The sequence below is a fragment of the Mustela lutreola genome, chromosome 3, assembly GCF_030435805.1.
Source record: "Mustela lutreola isolate mMusLut2 chromosome 3, mMusLut2.pri, whole genome shotgun sequence".
In the NCBI taxonomy this organism is placed as follows: domain Eukaryota; kingdom Metazoa; phylum Chordata; class Mammalia; order Carnivora; family Mustelidae; genus Mustela; species Mustela lutreola.
In genome coordinates, this window is record NC_081292.1 from 64,389,420 (window position 1) to 64,409,722 (window position 20,303).

At 38.5% G+C, this 20,303-nt stretch overlaps 1 protein-coding gene and 1 pseudogene across 2 annotated transcripts in view; one reads left to right on the top strand and one right to left on the bottom strand.

The window, feature by feature from the left end:
• C3H8orf34 (chromosome 3 C8orf34 homolog) overlaps window positions 1-20,303 on the bottom strand; it is a 376,732-nt gene that overhangs the window by 171,426 nt on the left and 185,003 nt on the right. The gene's annotated exons all lie outside the window — the stretch shown is intronic.
• LOC131827698 (pre-mRNA-splicing factor 18-like) lies at window positions 6,687-19,830 on the top strand (annotated as a pseudogene).

Below are 20,303 nucleotides of genomic sequence, written 5' to 3' on the forward strand. Positions count from 1 at the left end.
AAATAGACTCAAAATGGATGAAGGACCTCAATGTGCAAAAGGAATCCATCAAAATCCTTGAGGAGAACACAGGCAGCAACCTCTTCGACCTCAGCCGCAGCAACATCTTCCTAGGAACAACGCCAAAGGCAAGGGAAGCAAGGGCAAAAATGAACTATTGGGATTTCATCAAGATCAAAAGCTTTTGCACAGCAAAGGAAACAGTTAACAAAATCAAAAGACAACTGACAGAATGGGAGAAGATATTTGCCAACGACATATCAGATAAAGGACTAGTGTCCAGAATCTATAAAGAACTTAGCAAACTCAACACCCAAAGAACAAAGAATCCAATCAAGAAATGGGCAGAGGACATGAACAGACATTTCTGCAAAGAAGACATCCAGATGGCCAACAGACACATGAAAAAGTGCTCCATATCACTCGGCATCAGGGAAATACAAATCAAAACCACAATGAGATATCACCTCACACCAGTCAGAATGGCTAAAATCAACAAATCAGGAAATGACAGATGCTGGCGAGGATGCGGAGAAAGGGGAACCCTCCTACACTGTTGGTGGGAATGCAAGCTGGTGCAGCCACTCTGGAAAACAGCATGGAGGTTCCTCAAAATGTTGAAAATAGAACTGCCCTATGACCCAGCAATTGCACTATTGGGTATTTACCCTAAAGATACAAACGTAGTGATCCAAAGGGGCACGTGCACCCGAATGTTTATAGCAGCAATGTCCACAATAGCCAAACTATGGAAAGAACCTAGATGTCCATCAACAGATGAATGGATCAAGAAGATGTGGTATATATACACAATGGAATACTATGCAGCCATCAAAAGAAATGAAATCTTGCCATTTGTGACAACATGGATGGAACTAGAGCGTATCATGCTTAGCGAAATAAGTCAAGCAGAGAAAGACAACTATCATATGATCTCCCTGATATGAGGAAGTTGTGATGCAACATGGGGGCTTAAGTGGGTACGAGAAGAATCAATGAAACAAGATGGGATTGGGAGGGAGACAAACCATAAGTGACTCTTAATCTCACAAAACAAACTAAGGGTTGCTGGGGGGAGGGGGTTTGGGAGAAGGGGGTAGGATTATGGACATTGGGGAGGGTATGTGCTTTGGTGAGTGCTGTGAAGTGTGTAAACCTGGTGATTCACAGACCTGTACCCCTGGGGATAAAAATATATGTTTATAAAAAATAAAAAAATTTAAATAAATAAATAAATAAATAAATATCTTATTCAAAAAAAAAAAAAGTTTCTCATACATATACACCATCTAATATATGTGCTGTGTTCCTTCCTGCAAATTACTCTGTCTCCATATGTTTTTCAGCAGTATTTCTGCTCAGCACCCCTTCCTATCCTTTTACATGCTTTTCCAAGTTCCATTAGAGTTAGAAGACTGAGGATTTCTATCCTCAGATTCTCTTGCAGCTAGAACTTTGGATGCAATCTGGTTCTGTCACGAGATGCACTGACAAACTGGAAGATGAGGGATATAGAGGGCATTTTCTCTCTGTCAGTGCTGATGCCAGACAAAGAGACTATAGAAATGGTTTTTTGTTTGTTTGTTTGTTTTTCAATGGTGGGCTTCCATGACTGGTCTCCACAGCTAGTTACCAGCTTTGGCACTGCAGGACATGTCTGACTTAACAGCAGTTTCATGAAGCTTCCTGATCTCTGGGTAGAAGCATTTGCTCCAGGAAACTTTGGATCAACAATAGAAGTAAAAGACTGAAAACCCGACTTTTGCTCCTTCACCCTGCAAATAATTTTGTTAGTACCTAATCCCTGTATTAAAGCACTCTTCACTTGAAATAGCTAAACGTTTTTCTGCCCTGAAGCTTGACTAGGTTCTAAACGCATTCTAAATGCTGGGAAAGGTTAGAATAGAAAAAGATTTTATTTCTGTTTTCGACAATGTGAGCCTAGGGAGTAGGCAACTCCATCATCAGAAAAATCAATATCTTTTCATTATTCACATTAAAAGCTTTCTTTGGAAAATGTTATGTTATAAATTATTTATTAATTTTGATATAAATTCTTTGATTTCTCATTTTCTCAGAAGTAATTAGGCCTATCTTCTCATAATTTATTAGTATTAGGTACTGATTATGCTGATAGACATAGTAACTCAAGTTTTTTGTTTGTTTTGTTTTTTTAAGATTTTGGGGCACCCGGGTGGCTCAGTCGTTAAGCATCTGCCTTTGGCTTAGGTCATGATCCCAATGTCCTGGGATCGAGCCCCATATTGGGCTCCATGATTGGCAGGGAGACTGCTTCTCCCTCTCCAGCTCCCCTGTGCTTGTGTTTCCTCTCTCGTTATCTCTGTTATAAAGAAATTTTTAAAAATCTTTTTAAAAAATATATTATTTATTTATGGGAGACAGAGAGAGAGCACACAAGCAGAGGGAGTGGCAGGCAGAGAGTGAACCAGATTCCCCACTGATCAGGGAGCCTGATGTGGGGCTCCATCCCAGGTGCCCAGGATCGCGACCTGAGCAGAAGGCAGACACTTAGCTGACTGAGCCACCCAGGCATCCCATAACTCAAGTTTTTTACCATGTAACTTCCTCATGACTTCAGTTCTCTTCTGCAACCTGTTAAAGCCAGAACACATATTATTTGAATTAAGCCGATCAGGGTTATAAGTATAATATTATCACTGATAACATTTATTATAACATTACCAGGATTATATTTCTCTTTTACTTCCAACTAAAGAAATAAAAATCCCAATTCTAATGATTATACATTAATATAATATAATATAATATAGTATAAATGAATATAACTACTAACAAGTCAAATACATACTTTTAGGTCCCCTTCCTTCCTTTCTTCCTCTTTCTCCTCCTGTTCTCTTTCTTCTTTTCTTTTATAAATTTATAAATTTAAAAGGCAGGGTTATTTCTCATATCCTTTAGTACTCTGATACTGTTTCTCTATTTAAGAAAAAATTAGTTGTTGGTCTACATGGACTTGGTCCAAGATATTCTTTACAGTTCTGGGAATGAATAATCCTCTCTCACTATCTACATGTCAACTCTTGTTACTCATTCATTATATATTTGTTCTAGTTTCTGTACTTACTCTAAATTTATATTGCAATACTCTTATATGCAACCATTTATTTTCTCTAGGGGGGGGGCAAAGTTGATAATCTTTGTCCAGAAGGTTTAGATAAGTTTTAATGAATATATTTAATGTAAGTCTATGTTAAGGGCTATTTAGAATGCTGGTTTGAGAATCTGTCTCAGGCAAAGTCTGGGATCAAGGGAAAAGAGTGACATGTTCCTTTAATGATGAATGTTATTATTGCAGTCTGAATAGAGGAAAATAGTAGCACATGGGCCCTATATTTGCCATTCTTCATCTAAAATTCACTATTCAGTCATCCTTGCCCTTAGAATAAGCACTCAGCTAGGCATAGCCTTCAGACCACAAATGGTAATGGGATGCATGTGTGCCTTTCTAACAAGCTCCCAGGTGCTGTTGCTGCTGCTGCTGCTGATCTATAGGAAACACTTGGCAAGGCAAGGAAGAGAAAGCATGAAAAACAAAAAGATTGCTACTTTTTTTTTTTTTTTTTTTTGAAGAGGTAAGATAAACCATCAGACTAGCTCTTGCAGGCAATAGAGGATAAGACAGTAATCAAAGTTGATCTGGCTAAGAGACTGGTATTTTCTGAGAAGGAACAAAACCAAGAAGAATGAATTTAAAGAACTAATCGGTCATTTGGAATGAATGTGTCTTTATATTACGTGTCTTTATATTTGTATACTAAGGTATAAGTATACCTGGTTCAGTCTTTCTACTTGCATTTTTTAAAAAGATTTTTTATTTTATTTATTTGACAGAGAGAAAGCAAGCAAGTGCACGATGGCACGTGGCATACAGAGGGAGACACAGGGTCCCTACTGAGCAAGGAGTCCAATGTGAGACTTGATCCCAGGATACTGGGATCAGACGCTTAACCCACTGAGCCACATAGGCACCCCTCTAATTGCATTTGTAGGAATGGAGATGATTTGGAAAAGTGAAGAAAAATTTAAATTCTGCTCTCATCAACTATTTCCATTTTGTGTTCACATAAAATTTGATAAAAATTATTTAGGAATCCTTGCCACTTATGTCAAGAATCAAGGCAAAGAAGTTTCTGTACCTGGGAGCAGCAAGGCAGTGTACACAACTATCATCCCAAAAAATAAAACCTCAGAACCTTAGGGGGACAAGAATTCAGAAGGGCAGATTCTGGAACACCAGCCACCTAAATAGGTGTTCCTCATTAATTCTCATTTGGACATTAAAATATATATATATTTTCTGTGCTATTTTGGAAGACCTGTGCTGTGTTCTTTTAGTGAGGTAGGCTTGTGCTTTATAAACATCTAAAGAGGGGTGCCTGGGTTGTTCAGTGGGTTAAGCCTCTGCCTTCGGTCAGTGCAGGTAATGGTCTCAGGGTCCTGAGATCAAGCCCCACATGGAGCCCCATATCAGGCTTTCCGCTCAGCAGGGAGCCTGCTTCTCCCTCTCTTTCTGCCTGCCTCTCTGCCTACTTGTGATCTCTTTCTGTCAAGTAAATAGTAAAATCTTAAATAAATAAATAAATAAATAAACATCTAAAGAACTCTATCTCTTAACAAAGAAACAGATTTAATTATTTTCTATGTTGGTTTACTGAGGGTTGGTACTCCAAGTAAGAAAGTAAAAGCATGTTCAGGAATTGTGATCAGTTGTTTGCTTTTAACTTTTAAATGGTATGGTATTTTTTTTTTCTCTAAGTGATATCTGCCAAGAGTAGAAAAGTAATAGATCAGATTTGGATTAGATATGCAACTGCATGAAATACAAATATATTAGTGATATCCAAGTGTATTTTATATACTAATGGCAAAATGATGGCAAACCAAGCCAACCCTGGTAACTTCTTCAGACTGTAGATAATAAACATTGGAGAATAGATACATATTTATAGAACATATATTATCTACAGTGAACCATGCCACTGGGGACCACAGCGCTGGCTGCTGGCTCCAACTACAGACTCCCAAATCAGTGGCAGACCCACAGTCACCCTTGAAGACAGCCCCCCTCCCAGGCCAGCACCCCACCTCCTGTCCCCTCGCCTCCCACAGGGTCTGGTGCCTTGCTCCCACACAGCATCCACCGCAGCACCCCAGGGACCTTCCTTGACTACCAGCTCGGAGTGGGACTGAGCTTGATGGATCCTTGAGTGGCCCAGCCTTGGGGGCCCCTCCTGCCCAATGCCCCTGCGATCCAGCCACACTGACAGCTGGGCCCCCACCCTCTCCCTCCCCACCGGGCCCTCTGGGGCCCATTCGAGGGGGTCGGCACTGGGTCTCGGAGTTGGACAACGGAAGGACATGAGCCCCCAACAGCAGGGTTTCAGGCTTTAGGAAATCACCAACCACGGAATGGCCAGCAACCGCTCTGGGGTCACACAGGCCTGACCTCTTTCTTTCCTGTTTTTCCAGATACCGAATTTAACCACTGGTGAATCATTTCAGTGTTTCCTAATAACACATTTTGGCATCACAAATGTTGGAAGACAGAACTCTGAACAAAAACAGTTTTTTATAAGAAATTAACTCAACTTTGTGAAACCCCCACTTCCCTTTTCCTTGCTCTGCTGCAGAAACTCCATACATGGGTCCACGGACCAGGGCTCAGAACGTCTGCTCCCGTCAGAATGCTTCCAGCCCCCGCTTTGTCTCACGGAAGAAGAAACAGAGGGTCCCAGTGACTGAAGGCGCGGGCAGCTTCAGCACCAGCAAGTCCATTCCCCCCGCCCCCACCCGTGCTGCTGTGACTGTATCAGACGCCACAAGAGCTCGCGATGCCAAGAAGCAGTGTAGGTTTCAAAATACGCTAAAAATACCAGAGCAGGATAAAATTCCGTTTCTCCGTCCAAAAATAGGTCCCGTGTCAGAGTCCTTGGCCCAAAAGCAGTCACACCGCCGTTTCACGTTCACGGTCACGTCTGAACTACTTGGGCTGATTCTCAAATGCTCAGAACAGCGGAGGCAAGTCACGTCACTCGTGTTAGCTCGTCAGTAATGCAGTTTTCTCGGAAACGCTCGTTTGAACAGCAGTAAGAACCTCGGTGGTGCTCAGGGCCCTGGGGAGGGGCAAGGGGCCCGCAGGGGTCCGGGGAGCCATCCCTAGAGACCAGGTCGCCCCTGGGGCCGGCCCTGGTCCTGTCCTGTCCTGTCCTGAGGCCTGCGGCCGGCTCCGGAACCCTGATAGGGACCCTGCTGTCTGGGAAGACACGGGACCTTCTCACGCACCCGACCCCTGCTATGCCCTTGCCTCGCCCCGGAAACACAAGTCCATGGACAACCCTTCCGAAGACCCCACACCTGCGCACTCCCTCCAAGCCGGCTCCGCCCCACCCAAACTCTGCTTCCTCTGTCTCCCACCGTGGGGTACATCCTGGTTTGGGGTCTCCTGCCCCAGCACTATGCATACCTCTATCGCCTTCCCACCCGGGCCTAGTACTCCCCAAACTCCACTCTGCCACCAGCATGGGCGAATGCGTTCTGCTCCTGCCAGCCCCAGCAGGACAGAAGTCATCTAGGAACATCGGGGTGGCTTCCCCACTCCCGTCTCCGCTCGGAACGTCTTGGAGATGAGATGCGACTGTCAAGACATGAAGCCCACACTTCACGTGCACGACCCAGCAACATCTAGCGTACTACGCCACGTCCCATTCCATCGCCCCCAAGGAGACACCGTACCCACTGGCGTCACTCCCCTCGTCCCCCCGATCCCCACACCCACCCTCTGCTCCTCCACCTCTTGGCTGCACGGGTTTGCCGGTTCTGGACATTTCGTGCCATGAGATCAAGCCCAAGGCTCCCCTCACTCCTACGCTCCTGGGTCCATCTGTGTCACGGCTCTGCTCTGCTGTGTGGATAAGCCACACACAACAGCTACTTCTATTGGCCACCAAGTTTGTTCTAGATTTAGGAAGGCAATCACATCAAATTTACCCTCCTGATTTAAAAAGAATTTGTATATCCTGCTAGAGGAACACATTTGTAGTAGTTTAGGTGTAGTCTCAGTAAGAAGTTTCTATTGAAAGAATATCTAATGTTGCACTAATTTAAGCAGGAATCCAAAATCAAGTTATGTTACCTTCCTTGTAGCCTCGGTAAATACGACATGAAGAAAGGAAAATTCAGGGGGCATCTTAGCATTGCAAGTATTATCTAATTCTATTCACAAGACTTCAAATTCTTTGTTTCTTGTGTCTTTCTTACATTTAAATCATTTGTAAGTTTCAAGCAAAATTCAAGTATTAGCCCCAACATACCTTGACAATTGACTACTAAATCTTTTCTTCCTTCCTGCCTTCCTTTCCTTCTTAACCCCCCCCCCCCGTTTTAAATGTAATCTCCAATGACCATGGTGAGAAGATGAAATGGAAAATACACAAAAACACATAAAAAAGATAATAGTTTCCTGTAAATGTTAGTCTCATGAAGTAGCCACTGTTCATATTTTGGCATATTCTCTTCAATGTTTTTATGCTAAAATTTTCTCTAAATTTTGCATAATGTTCAAAAAAGAATGGAAATATGAAGCTTTCTAAATTAATCTTTGTACATAAAAGAAACTTGTAAAAATACGTTTAATTTTTAACCCAGGTTTCTATTTTAATAACCTACACCACTTTGTTCTGTGTGGAATTTACTTACATATATAACGCATAGTCACTCTTTTTGAAGACTTACTTTATCTAGATGTAAATCTTCAAATTGCAAATCAAAAGCATTAGCACCCCCTTGTGGTATAACAAATTTTAAGCTCAGAAAAGGCTTTCCTTAAATTTGCCTCAATTTTTCTTTCACTCCGTTTTTAATAATGCATAAAATAACTTAAAAATCTCATAACATGTAATTCTAAATATAATATAATCATTTCAAAGTGCAAATGCACAGCATAAATCATTTTTAAAAGTGTTAAAAAGAAATATTGATTTAAAGAAAAGTTTAATACTTTGTTATGTATTTATATTAACACTTTATGTGACTTTTTTCTCTATGACCCTATGATAATAATAGCATTTTTAAAGGCACTTATATGTATCTTTTAAAAGTAGATAGAACTTACCAAATGTGTGTATGAACCAGCAGGGCTTTGGTTAAACTGCAAATTCTGATTTAATAGGTTTAGATGGAGCCTGACATTTTCTAATCTCCCTGCAGATACTAATGTTGTTGGTCCAAACAGCACACCTTGAGAAGTAATTAGGTGGTAAAATATTTAAGTTTTTTGTATAAAGAATTTACAAATCTTTAGGAATATTTTATACAACGAATTAAGTAAACAATATAAAGATATAATCCTTTAGAATCTGATTGCATTTTTAAAAGAGCAACACTTCTATAAACCAACTGTATTTATGTACATTTTAATATACTAGCTTACATCAATAAGTTTACAGAAAAGTCCCAAGATTTTATTTATCTGAGAGAGAGAGTGAGAGAGAGAGAGCATGAGCAAGGGAGAGGAGCAGAGGGAGAGGGAGAAGCAGACGCCCTGCTGATGCAAAGCTCATGCAAGGCTCAGTCCTGGGATTCCAGGATCATGACTAGAGCTGAAGGCAGACACTTAACTGACTGAGCTACCCAGATGGCCTGGAAAATTCCCAAATTGTATTTGTGGGTTTCTTTTATGCCTTTCTGATTTGCGTATGTGGAAACAAAAGTCTATTTTGATATATATTTTACTTTTAAATGTTTCTGTCAGATTTCCAAGAAATCTGTGCTTGAGTTAAAAATCAATTAGAAGAATTAATTTTGACCCAGAACTTTTATCAGCACCAAATGTCATGAAACAATGCATTTAACACTGTATTTGACATACTTTGTAAATTTTAACTACTATTATAGCATTCCATCAAATACAATATTCAAAGTCTCCAGGTATAATACCTTTATTGTAGATTTTGTAGACAATTACACTGAAAGGATTGTAACTAAGCAAAAGTAGCTAGGTAGTGATGATTCCTTCTGCTAAGGGATCTTTAGCCTGTTACCCATGACATTAAACAGCTATTTTAAAGACTCTTGGTTTCAATAACTTTCCATCCCTAATTTAGCACCATACTTAGAAGAAGGAAAAAAATACTACTTGAACATTAGCCAAATTCATTTTACTGTTTGTGTTTTATACTTTATCACCAAGTACTGAAAGGTTTAAATCCTCAGGGGAAGGTTACTATTTCTTCTAAAATATTTCCATATACATACAATATTATTCTAATAATTTGTATTTCCAGAAAAGCTGAGAGATAACATATAGAATGATGGCTGTGTGTGTGTGTGTGTGTGTGTGTGTAAAGAACACTAAACTAGAGATAAGTAAATGCCTGAACAGTCTGAATCTTGGGATAGGATTAAAAGCAACCCCAGGTCCTCGAGGAAACACTGGGAATTACAGTTATTTTTGATGTTTAAATAACACAATTGTATTAAAAAATAAATAGAAAACGGAGAAAATTTTCATAGCCTATGTATCAATCATAAAAATAGTAAGCATGTATTATCATCCAACTTATCCAAATTAGGTAATCAAAGTTAAAAGGAGATAAATGACTTACCTTGTCACTTGGAGCCAATGATAACACTTAAGTCCCAATAAAAACACTATGCTCCTGAAGATCAGGAACTATAGCTCTTTAATATAGGTAGAAACTTTAGGACATACAGCATACGGAAGACTCATCATATTACTCTGTTCACTCAACATAGAACCCCATTAAAAGATCATCCAATATTGGGTGGTCAGTGTTCATGCTAGGATCTGAGCATTTTGTGGCCTTGAGACAGATTTAGCATGTCATCATCGTGGACAATTCTAAAGATTGCACACCTCTGTAAAAACAAAATATTTTTATCCTACTTCAATTATTTCATAAAATGAACAAACAGTATCCATCTCTAATGCCAATTGCAGACTCCTTCCAATGTATCACTGTAACACATATGGGATAGAAAATATGAGTAGGCAGTTATACATGCACTTCAGTAAGTGACAATATGAGGGATTAGAAAGTATACTGTGCCAAAAGTAGCAATATAAACTGAAGAATAACAGTTTGACGAAAAGAGTGATTAAGAAGTAAGTGTGATAAATTATTTTTAGCTATAGATACTTAGTTTATACTGACTTAGGTGTATTGGCAGTTTAGTATAATTCACAAAAATCGAATGTATCACATTAGCTAAATACAAGTCATATTTACAAGCAAAGAATTAGGAACTTATAAAACCCCTGTGCCGGTCTCCTAATGACAGTTCCAACTTTTAATGGTTTATATTCATATTTCTTTCTTTGCAGACATAGTATAATTAATATGGAGGTGTCATTTAGAGTTTAGATTTTGCATAAACTTATTATTTTACTTAGAACAGCTTCCAGCTGTGGAGTTAATATTCATTCAAATTTCTATATATGTCAACATTAGGAATTCAGATCTCCTTATTTCCTTCTTTTTTGAAGAAGGAGGAGGAAGAGGAGGAGGAGAAATATTTCATTGAGGAAGCTCTAACAAGCACATAAAATCTCCCAAGATGGACTGAGTTGGTCTATTTTCTACATCTGAAGAAACCACCACTCCTGTCAGATTTTTGACAAATAAAATTATAAAATCTAATAGAATTTCAAGTAATATCTTCCATCAAGTAGAATAGTAGCTCCTTATATGTGTGTTTTGAGTCTATATGCAATGGAAAACAAATGCATGCAATACATTATCACTTGTAAGAAAAATGATAACTGGGGTTCTCTTACTCTGATTTCCTCTATGGGTCACATACTACTTAATTAGCTCTATGTGATCTCTAATAAGTATTGTCTATTCTGCAGTTACAAAATTTTAAAGCACAACACAACAGAGAGGACCTTTGCTCTACCCTAGTTGTTGCTTTTTTTTTTTTTTTAATTAGAGAAATATTCTGGTATTAAGACACTAACTGTGTGAACAAGATGAACGAGCATAAGATGGATGCTGTGTCAGATAGAGAAACACTTTCTGACCGAACAGTGATAATTGGAGAATATCACATAATCATGGGACAGATAAAAGCTGAGGTAAGATCTCTAGTAGATTGTCCCAATACTCACTTCTCACCATTTTTCTCATTAGCTTAGATGAAGATAAAGATCACCTCTATCAAATACATTATTACACAGACGTTGAAATACCAGCTGATATTATTGGAAAATCAAATCAAAATTAAATAGAGCCAATAGAATAAATTAACAATTCACAAACTGTATCAAGCAGAACACCAGCTTTATGATATGTCACTAGCATTACTTGAAAATAATTCAGTAGTCAAATAAACTTGGGAAATATTAGGTAAATGAAGTTTAAATTGGTTTCTTAACTGGAGAACTTCTCAGAAGTTTTGATTATTTAATAATGGTGACTGAAAATCTGTAAGATATGAAACACAGTATAAATAATTTTACAAATTTATTTGACCACAAACATTTTTTTCTTAAGGAAAATTCCATAGGATTAGCATGTCATAAGAGGCACTAACCCTTCCCAACCCTGTACCCTTTATTTAGATTCCCCCAACATCTTCCAAGAATGTAAGACAATATCACAATCAGAATTTGATTTTGAGGGGCACCTGGGTGGCTCAGTGTGTGAAAGCCTCTGCCTTCCGCTCAGGTCATGATCCCAGGGTCCTGGGATTGAGCCCCGCGTCGGGCTCTCTGCTCAGCAGGCAGCCTGCTTCTCTCTCTCTGCCTGCCTCTCTGCCTACTTGTGATCTCTGTTTGTCAAATAAATAAATAAAATCTTTTAAAAAAAATTGTATGGGGTTAGGACTTAAATTAAAAAAAAAAAAAAGCATTTTATTTTGATATAGTCAAGATACAAAAAGGACTAATCATTAAAATGTCCATACTACCCAAAGCAATATACAGATTCAATGCAATCCCTAATAAAATTCTAATGGTATTTTTTCAAAGAAATAACCCTAAAATTTGTGTGGAAACAAACAAACAAAAAAAATCCAAAAATAAATAGCCAAACCTGAGGAGAAAAAAGAACAAAGCTGGAGACATCACACTCCCTGATTTCAAACTACATTATGAAGCTACAATAATTAAATCAGTAGGATATCAGCGTAAAAACAAAACACACCAATCAGTAGCACAGAATAGAAATCAGGATATGCACTTTTGATGACCTAACCTAATATAAATGGCCAAATAACTGAAATTTAATAGGGATCAATACAAAATTACATATTTAGATTATAGTTGAAAGGTCAACGAAATGAGTAAAAGACAGGGAGATCTACCATAGTTCTATATGAGCCAAGAATATGTTGTAATGTGAACACAGAAAAAGCCAAATTCAATATTAAACAACATCCAAGATATGTGCTCATTTATGTGCTCACATTTAACTAGAGTGGATCATGAAAAGATGCCAGAGATAGAAACAGCTCTACAAATGAGGGTATTACGGAGCTATCGAAGAAAATGAGGATGTTCAGCGGAAGGAAAGAAGACTTGGCACAACCGTGGTAATTCTACTCAACTGAAGGCTGAGTATGAAGGAGAGCCCTGAATTATTCAGAGTTGCTCCAGGAGATTGAAATAACAGAAAGGCAAACTTCAGTCCTTTATAAACAAACAGGTCATGCATTATCATTACCCATGTTTCTCTGAAACGCATAAAATCTTTCATATTCAAAGCAACAGTCATCGCAGTATAATCCTGCTAAGCTTAGCACTTTCAGAAACAAGACAGCAGCCATAAAACCCAAATACATGTTTATGGTGCACTAAAGTGTAGTAATCAAATCTGAACAAATAGAGTAAAATGCCTATCAGCAAAACACAATCTCTAAGAATACTTTAAAGTGGTGCAATATTTCTGCAACCTGGTAAGAAATGAAAACATACACATTGATCAAAGATGTAGATAAATGAAGTGGAATTTTTTTCTGAATAATAAGTGTCAAATACATACACATATATGTATATATATTAACTTATATATGTATACTTAAATACACACTTGAAATCATATCAAATATATATATGTATATATATATATTCTGGAAACATACACACATATCTGGAAATAATGATTGCAATAACACCACAACACTGTTCCAAAATATTTTATGTATTTATAGTGTGAAAACGTCAAATGGATAGTGCAAAATACATAGCTTATATACAGTTTTAATGATGTCTTCAGTTAGAAAACATTAAAAGCAGACAAATAATCTCATTGGGAAAAACCAGTGATCAAATTCATTAAAGTACTATTTAACAATTTGTTTGAAACACTACAGATATACATAGTATATATTTATCATTATTGTTAGTATTAAAAATCCACACATTTGCTTTCCATGGCAATTAGAGGGCTCAGTCAGTATGTTCACACGCTGAAATCAATTGTTAGAAATCCAAGTGCACACCTAGCTTTCTTTGGCATTAAAATATAAAAAGAAGACTAGTTTACAATTTTCCTAGGCTTCTTCCTACTTTGATATAGTTGCTATTTATTTATCAGTCATAGTAAATAAATAAGCTTGCACACAAAAAGTATTTTCCTTACCTCTTTTCACATTATTCACAGGCATATGGGCCATCTGCCTACATTAATCTCAACCCCTAGCACGATAAGCACAATATCAAGAGTTAACTTTTAAATCATTTTACAGATTGTGAGTGCTCCACACCCATTTTTATTTTATTTATTTATTTATTTATTAAAAAGATTTATTTATTTATTTGACAGAGAGAGATTACAAGTAGGCAGAGAGGCAGGCAGAGAGAGAGAGGAGGAAGCAGGCTCCCCGCTGAGCAGAGAGCCCGATGCGGGACTCGATCCCAGGACCCTGAGATCATGACCTGAGCCGAAGGCAGCGGCTTAACCCACTGAGCCACCCAGGCGCCCTCCACACCCATTTTTAAATGAAAAGAATGATGGATAGTTTCTGGTGGGCTTGACATTGTATGTACTGCTATAACTGTCTTCAACTTTGGGGATAGAAGACTGATTACAAAGTTCCCAAGGGGTAATTTCCTTCTGGGGATTTACTTATGAACATATTAAGCACAATTAAAAAAGAGATTTAAAAACCTCATTATGTGGGAAGCAGACATACCAACAAAAAAATATGGCCCCGTTGCTAAATGAACCTAGGTCTAGCCAAACATACATGGCACTCCCCTCTATAGAGAGGAGGGATCTCACGGAAATGGCTTTCTTGAGATTGCTGAGGTCAACCTTGTACCTGTTCTCAATGCTTAATTCCCAAAAATGGGCAAGTTTCTGCAGAACCCTGCTCTTGTCTGTGGGAGAGGACCATTTCCCAAATATTCCCTTGGATAAAAACTTCTTCCATCAGCCTTCATGATCAAGCAGAGAGAAACAAAAGCACCCATTCTCCTCCCTTAAGTAGAGGAAAGTCCTTTTGCCCCAGGCTTTGGTGCCAGACACTCAGCACATAATCTAATTTAATCCTTTTGACCATTTATATATTATGATTTCCAATTTAATGAGAATACTCCAAGAATTAAGCTGGCACTTCTCATATCTCAATGTGAAAATATATGACAAGGGAATTTTGCTAAAACACATGATGATTCAGCAGCTCTGGGTTTGAGGCTAAGAGTCCACATTGCAAGCTCACAGGTGATGCCTATGCTGCTCTTTCATAGGTACCCACCCTTTGAGCAACAAGGGGTTAATGACTTATTTCACAGGGCTTATACTTAACAGAGGAAAAGTCTGCTATTGACAGCAGTCAAATGTATATTTTAAAATGTTTATAAGTTGGGTAGGGGAGCTGCAGCTAATAATGGATACTTTGCAAACATCCACAATGAGGTTGGTTTTTTGTTTGTTTGATTGATTGATTTTTATTAGCATGAGGATTGCCCTCCTCACTAGAGGAGAGCTTTAAGGCTATGTTGCTGAATATCAACATCACTGCCTAGTTTTATTCAGGTAGGACCTGAGTCTCCTGTTACTGTTGTATGGTTGAGGGCATTTGGACATTAAATAGTTTCATGATGACACAGTTAGAAAATGTATTTGGTGGGAGGCTTTCTAAGGATGAGTTGGAGACAATGAATCCAGAAAATACAACAAGGAAGATCTTCCCTAAATTTGTTTAAATGTCCTTAAGCTAGATTCAACTTCACGACTGTATTTCCTGCCCAGTGAATCTATGTTTAAGTAATATTCAGGTTTTCCCTCTGGTAATGGTTCTGATAGACTGAGGAGAGAAAATTGCCTTTGATATAGAAATATGTGGGTTTCCAGCCAATTATTTTGATGATAACAGAAAATATGAGAGAAGGTGACAAGAGGGAATTAGCAATGAGATAAGACTGGGTCTCGGGAAAGCTGAAATTCAAAGTGCATCCTGAACAGAAGCTTTGGTGCTGATAACTTAGTTGATGACCTCATCTCATCTTTTCTTGAAGTTATTCAATTATTCATAGAGATAAGTTATAAGTACCGAGGGAATGTAGGTGCCCCACAGAGGCAACTAAACTACTAAAGCCAGCAACATATATATCTGCAAGGCTATTTTAAAAGCCAACGTACGGGAAGTCTGTTTAAACTTTAATGACACTGACTGACATTGTCCTCTGAATTCCTTGGCAAAAGATACTTGAATTCAGGGAGAAGGTTTGTAGCATAGCTCGGTAACAGTTAAGAACTGTCTAGGAGATTTGCAAAGAGGGGGTGAAGCAGCAGCCATGTTGAACCAGGAAGGTAGGGACAAGCTCAAATGATGTGTTGGGTGCAACCATAGGGCCTACAGCCACTTAGGCTCCTAGTTAATGTCTGCCTTGAGGGTCTGTGACCCCCTAGACCAGGAGCATCTAATAAGCTCTGTGGAGAAGAGCACTAGCTCTGGGAGCCACCTATATAACTGAAGTTGGAGGTCAAGGTGGGAAGGAGCTGATACGGGATTCAGTTGGCCCTCATGACTTTGGTTTGTCTTTGCTGTCTCCTACTTCATATCTATATTTCCCCCTTCACTTTCTGTGCAGCTAACATCAGCCCAACACCAGACATAGAAGTAACGGCCTCACACAGCCTATTTAACCAGCTCCCTCCATGTATGTGGTCAAATCCTACAATAAATTATTATTATTATTTTTTTTTTATCAGTCTTAGAACTTGTTTTGTTTCTCCTAGCAGACTCTAAGTCATGCAGTGTTAAATCCCAATTGTCTTTTCTTAGTAGGGGTCAGTGTGTACAGACTGAAGGTCCTGGCATAGAAGCATGCACCTTATTTCTGAGAGCCAATAAATCAGGTGTTGTTTTTTAGATAAATGATGAAAGGAAGGGAAAGAAGACAGTCTCAAACACAGGTTGACAAATGAAAGCCCGTAGCTCAAACTGGACCCACTGCCTGATTTTGTAAACTTTTATTGAGACACAGTCATGCCCTTTTGTTTATTTATTACTTATGACTGATTTTGTGATGTAACAACAGAGTTCTGTAACGAGAGATGGTGTGGTCTACAAAACCTAGACTATTTATTATCTGACTGTTTTCAGAAAAAAGTTTTCTGACCCCTGTTCTTGACCTTAAAGATGGAATCCTTTCTTATATAAGGTCTTTCAACAAATGATTATGAAAATATACATAAAAAATATACATAAGTATATTTTATAAAGACCCCAAATTTTCATAATTTGGGGTCTTTATAAAGATGTAGTTATAATGTCTTTATTATATCTAATTATGTCTAATTGGGGTCTTTATAAAGATGTAGTTAAAATGTAAATTGCCATACATTAGTCATTTACTTTGTGCTAGATACTCTTAAATATAAAAACATCATTATCTTTGCTCCACACAGTAATACACTTTACAGACTAATAATCAGAAGTATAAAGAACCTATGAGATTTCTTAGGGTCACACAACTATAGTGACAGAGTCAATATTAAAACTCAAATTCTATTCTAATTTTTAATAGTAAAATCTCCTCTGGCATTATTTTTGTTATTTAGTGGAGTCTTGGTACTGCCTAAAGCTCACTAATACTTTAAAACAGCAAAAATAAGAAGGAGTTGATAGAATTACAAGTAAAATTAAAAACATAATATTATACATAACTAACCATAATATGATGCTATGTCTTTGAAATGCTTAACAGATAAAACAAAAATATAATTAAAATACCTATAAAAATGCTATAATGTTTAATAACAGCATCTTTTTTTTTAAACAAGCATGGATTTTTTTTAAATTTATTTTTTATTTTTTTTATAAGATTTTATTTATTTATTTGACAGAGAGAAATCACAAGTAGATGGAGAGGCAGGCAGAGAGAGAGAGAGAGAGGGAAGCAGGCTCCCTGCTGAGCAGAGAGCCCGATGCGGGACTCGATCCCAGGACCCTGAGATCATGACCTGAGCCGAAGGCAGCGGCTTAACCCACTGAGCCACCCAGGTGCCCTAATAACAGCATCTTGAGTAAGACTCTTATTTATTAGTTCACTTCTCCTTACCTGTTTATGTATAATTTGAATGTTCTTCCAACTTATTCCTGTTTCTTACTATGACTGTCCATTTTGAATACACCAAGATTTCACACACAAAAAACCCTTGGTAACCATATAGGTATATTTCATTTTTTTAAAATATTGTCATGTAACAAACCAAGGCCTATTTCAAACATTCTGTTTAAAGGTTAAGATAAAATATGAGTATATCTTATTCCATGCTGCCAGATAACATAACAGTTTAAACAATTTTATGATACATTTTGTGCTGTTCATCACTGATCTTCATTGTGATTAGAAAACTCTTGGCTTTGGGGTACAATTGATGGTCCCATTCTGTTATCAGCATTACTTAGCTTTTGAAATGTACCCTGTGTTTCTATTTTTTCCCTTTAAATGCTTATTCCCTGTTTCTCTTCCTTTCCCTCTCTGTGCACTGCTTTTTCCTTTACTCTATCCTTTGGAAGGCAAGCTGAAGAAACTCCTGTTTTGCAAGGTACGTTTCAAGGCTAGATAGGGAATGATGGCACTGATTCATTCTGGCTCACAGTGACTTCTAATCACTGAGCTAGCAACTTTATCTTTCGGAAATTGATTTGCTTCCTAAAAGGTAGAGCGTGTCAGTTAATGGAGTTGAATCTGAAGGAGACCTACCTTGTACAAAAGCCCATTCTTTAAAAGAGCAGAGATCCAGTTCTGAAAAAACATTGAGACTATGGTGCTAGAAATTACCCAAAAGCACAGAAACACTGAGGCCCACATGGACAGACAAGGACAAAATAGAAAGGGATTAGATGCAAAACAAAACAGAGAAAAAGATATCTGAAAGTGCAAAGAAGAGAAATTAAGAAAAGGAAAATGAAGGAAGAATCAACTGTGATTCCTCCCTGTTGCCATTGGGCCACATGGAAGAAAATGATACTTAAGATGATGTTTTTGTGACAAGAGTGGTTCTGTGATTAGAAAAGCCAGGCACAGAGAGGAGGAGTCAAGATGGCAGAGTAGCAGGCTGAGATGACATCAGGTCGCAGGAGTTCAGTTAGATAGTTATCAAACCATTCTCTACACCTACAAATCCAACAGGAGATCAAAGAGAAGAAGAGCAGCAATTCTAGAAACAGAAAATCGATCACTTTTTGAAAGGTAGATGGAGAGAAGTTAATCTGAAACGACAGAAAGATAGATCGCGGGGGTAGGGGACGGCTCCAGGCAAGCAGTGGAGCAGCAAAGCACAAAATCAGAACTTTTAAAAGTCGGCTCCATTGAGGGATATTGCTGCAGAGACTTGCCAAGTGGGGGTGGAGCCCTCTTGGGGACAACATGGTCTCAGGTCCTGTGGAGTCACAGAAAGATCAGGGTTGTCTGGGTGTACCAGAGCTCGCAGATGTTAGAGCGGGGAAGCCAACTACAGAGATGGAGCCAAGGAGTGAGCTCTCAGTTCAGGGTTACCTTAAGTTGTGATCCATAGCACAGTCAGGTCACTGATGTTTGAACAGGGACCCCACAAGTGGCAGATCTGGGGAGAAACCCCTGGAAGAGCAGAGTGGCAGGAATCTGCTGGGTTTAGAGACTCCAAAGGGGGCTGTTCACCAACAGAAATGCTCAGTCACAGGCAGGGTGAGCTCAGAGCGGGGCCAGAGACCAGGGAGATGGGGGTGATTGAGCACTTTTCTCTGAAGGCACATTGAGGAATGGGGCCCTGAGGAGAACCAATCATACTATTCAGAGAAATTGAGTATGATGCTTTTCAACATTTAAGAAAAATAGAGATTCTCACACCAGAAGTTAACAAGAGATTGAGGAATGATCTGAAAGCAGCTTTGGATAAGATCGCCAGCAGTACCTCAATGAGCCTGTGGGTGGTCAGGAGTCTGGAGAGGAAGACACAGAATGATTTGAAAGTTCATGAAGAAAACACCACAACTGAAGAGTTAGAGGCATTGGGAGAGTCTTTAGGAAAAGGGGATGATCATAAGGACATGGTCATCATTACCAAGTTCCTTAAGTTTCTTCTTGGTGTTTGAGCTAAAGAATTGAATGCCTGAGAAGATTACATGAAGCACAGTGTGCAGGGCAAACTAAACAGTGCTACTCAAAAACAAACCGAGTCCTATCTCAGACCCCTTTGCAGAAAGCTACGAAAAAGGAATCTTCCTGCTGATATTAAAACCATAACAGATATTATTAAATTCAAGTTGCAGAGAGAATATGCAAAGGTACATTACCATGCTGTGCATCAATATCATGGTTATGAGCTTATCTAGATTGTGTATGCATAATACGTTCATTTGATGTGGAAGTATTTTACATAGGAGTTTTAAGAATAAATGTGAAATAAATTAGTAGTAAAAAACAAAACCAAACCTTTATTTTCTAATTCATTGTCAGCTTTATTACTAGGCATTGATAAAATAAACTTTCCTGACCACAAAAAAAAAGGAAAAAAAAAGAGTGAAGATTGGGAGGACGCCATTTTCATTCCCATCCTTCAGAGCTCTATAGAAAGCATTCAGGGAACAAAAGCTCCTGAGAGTGAACCCAAGCAGATTATTTAGCCCAGCTCCTGGCAAAGGTGGTGCAATTCCACCTCGGGCAAAGACACTTGAAAATCACTACAACAGGCCCCTCCCCCAGAAGATCAACAAGAACATCCAGCTAAGACCAAGCTCACTGATCAAGGAGAACAGTGGAATTCCAGAGGAGGGGAAAGCAAAGAATTCATGGCTTTCTCCTCATG